We start from the raw sequence: 3412 nt of genomic DNA, 5'->3' as shown, positions 1-3412 counted from the left end.
CTAGATTGGGGAAGTTCTCCTGGATAATATCCTGCAGAGTGTTTTCCAACTTGGTTCCATTCTCCCCGTCACTTTTAGGTACACCAATCAGATGTAGATTTGGTCTTCTCACATAGTCCCACATTTCTTGAAAGCTTTGCTCGTTTCTTTTTATTCTTTTTTCTCTAAACTTCCCTTCTCACTTCATTTCATTCATTTCATCTTCCATGGTTGATACCCTTTCTTCCATTTGATTGCATCGGCTCCTGAGGCTTCTGCATTCTTCACGTAGTTCTCGAGCCTTGGTTTTCAGCTCCATCAGCTCCTTTAAGCACTTCTCTGTATTGGTTATTCTAGTTATACATTCTTCTAAATTTTTTTCAAAGTTTTCAACTTCTTTGCCTTTGGTTTGAATATCCTCCCGTAGCTCGGAGTAATTTGATCGTCTGAAGTCTTCTTCTCTCAGCTCGTCAAAGTCATTCTCCGTCCAGCTTTGTTCTGTTGCTGGTGAGGAACTGCGTTCCTTTGGAGGAGGAGAGGCACTTTGCTTTTTAGAGTTTCCAGTTTTTCTGCTCTGTTTTTTCCCCATCTTTGTGGTTTTATCTACTTTTGGTCTTTGATGATGGTGATGTACAGATGGGTTTTTGGTGTGGATGTCCTTTCTGTTAGTTTTCCTTCTAACAGACAGGACCCTCAGCTGCAGGTCTGTTGGAGTACCTGGCCGGCCGTGTGAGGTGTCAGTCTGCCCCTGCTAGGGGGTGCCTCCCAGTTAGGCTGCTTGGGGGTCAGGGGTCAGGGACACACTTGAGGAGGCAGTCTGCCCGTTCTCAGATCTCCAGCTGCGTGCTGGGAGAACCACTGCTCTCCTCAAAGCTGTCAGACAGGGACATTTAAGTCAGCAGAGGTTACTGCTGTCTTTTTCTTTGTCTGTGCCCTGCCCGCAGAGGTGGAGCCTACAGAGGTAGGCAGGCCTCCTTGAGCTGTGGTGGGCTCCACCCAGTTCAAGCTTCCAGGCTGCTTTGTTTACCTGAGCGAGCCTGGGCAATGGCTGGCGCCCCTCCCCCAGCCTCGCTGCCGACTTGCTGTTTGATCTCAGACTGCTGTGCTAGCAATCAGCGAGACTCCGTGGGCGTAGGACCCTCTGAGCCAGGTGCGGGCTATAATCTCCTGGTGCACCGTTTCCTAAGCCCCTCGGAAGAGCACAGTATTCGGGTGGGAGTGGCCCGATTTTCCAGGTGCCGTCTGTCACCCCTGGAAAGGGAACTCCCTGACCCCTTGCGCTTCCCGAGTGAGGCAATGCCTCGCCCCTGCTTCGGCTGGCGCAGGGTGTGCTCACCCACTGACCTGTGCCCACTGTCTGGCACTCCCTAGTGAGATGAACACGGTACCTCAGATGGAAATGCAGAAATCACCTGTCTTCTGCGTCGCTCACGCTGGGAGCTGTAGACCGGAGCTGTTCCTATTTGGACATCTTGGCTCCTCCCCCCAATGTTTTTAATAATAGGTTTTCTTCCTCTCCATTATTTGTGCATTTTTTCCTCTTTCATCACTTTTCCTGCTTAATAGTAAAGTTAAGGAAATTTTCATTTTTATTTTTTTCATTAATAGTATGGACTTTCTTGTTTTCTCCTGGAAAAGATGAATAGTTTTACAAACAAACAAGTGAAGTAAAACTAGGATGACAGTGTGTCATTGGTGGGTACTGGTATCATGTCATTGCAAACATGAATCAGTCAACCTGTCCCCATTCTTGTTTCTTCATCCTCCACAGGGCAGCATCATGTCTCCTTTAAATGACAGTTTTTCCAAGATACACAAGGTTCTCCAAGGCCTGTCAAATACACCCGAGTTTGCAGTTGTAAATACTATGCATTAAACTTCTTTTGGCATACATTTTACATTCACTTTTGTACACCCAAAGTAGCTCATGGCACATGAACAACAGAAATTTTTTGTGTGGAAAGGATGTTGAAGCTCAGAGAGGTTAATGATTTGCTTGAAATTATACAGACTCTTCATGAAAAAGCCTAGAGTAAACTAATACCCTCCTGATTTTAAGTCTACTATTCCTTCTGGTATACTTTGTGCTTACTTCATTTTATTATATTTATTCACTAAGCACTGAATATTAAATGAGAAAAACATTTCTTTTGGATAGTTGAGTATGCTTTGTTTCTAGATGTTATATAAATTTCTTTCAGGATGGCTGTTGCTTTATTTGTTTGTTCTGGAAAACAGCTTTATTTTTCTTTTTACTTTAAAAGAGGAGGTCTGTTGAGGTATGTTAGGTGAGAGATAATTGGTTCACGTAGAGACCTGAAATTTCTTTTACAAGATTTAAAGAAAAAAAGAACTTGAAATGTTTTGAAATGCGTATAATTCAGAGAATAGGGGCATGGAAAGGACAGAAGCCCTGCAACATGTCATTAAGCCAGGACCCAAAGAGACACACAGCCAAGAAATAGGAGGTGCCTCTATAGGTGGCTGTAAACGAGGATTTAGAAACCACATTTCAATCTGAATTTGTATCTGTTGTGTAGATTACTGTAATCATCTTTCACTGTCATAAAGATTTGTTAAAGGTATAATCCACAATGAGCATATATTAATACTGTTTTTTGGAGTGAATGTGAAAACACATGGCTACATTTGTGGGGAGCCAGGAAAAGAAAGAACAGAAACTTCAGGAAAAAAACTGTGAGTGGTGATTGAAACACAAGAAGAAGGAATTTAGAAAGTGAAAAGAAAATTGAAGCTTCTACTTATGATGCTGTTCTCTAAATCTGAAGGCCCTAAAAATATTTTGGTGATCAGAGAATTTTTCTGAGTATGATGCAAGAAGGCTTAAGTTATCTGATATTAAAGAAAGGTTAAACCTAAGGGCTGGAGGACTGGGAACAACTAAATCACTCATGGTTTTTTTGGCTTTCATTTGCTATTTTTATATGGATTTTAAGGTACTAAAACCTTATATTACAGTTGCAAGAGCAATGATAATTTGGAGGAAATGTTTGATGAATAAACTAAATCATTACAATTTCTTTTCTAAAATAGGATATTGCATTAGTTTCCATCAGAAAAAAAACAGGCAAGAGATGACCACTCTTAAAACCCTGTCATTTGCAACAACATGGATGGAACTGGAGGTCATTATGTTAAATGAAATAACCGAGGCACAGAAAGACAAACTTCATATGCTCTCACTTATTTGTGGGATCTAAAAACCACAACAATTGAACTCATGGACATACAGAGTAGAAAGATGCTATTGATGCTCAGGATTAGGTTTAGAATGGGTGTGATTGGGGTGCACTATGGTGGTTAAGGGCTGACAAAAGTTAATGGGATTTTGAATTCTACATCCCTATACTTCCTCAAACCGCAGTATCAATTGAAGTCCATGCTGCACTCTCCTTTACACACACTTGTTACA

The sequence above is a fragment of the Pongo abelii genome, chromosome 9 (genome assembly GCF_028885655.2).
Source record: "Pongo abelii isolate AG06213 chromosome 9, NHGRI_mPonAbe1-v2.0_pri, whole genome shotgun sequence".
Taxonomy (NCBI): Eukaryota; Metazoa; Chordata; class Mammalia; order Primates; family Hominidae; genus Pongo; species Pongo abelii.
The sequence above is the reverse complement of the archived record's forward strand: the minus strand, read 5'-3'. Positions refer to the sequence as shown.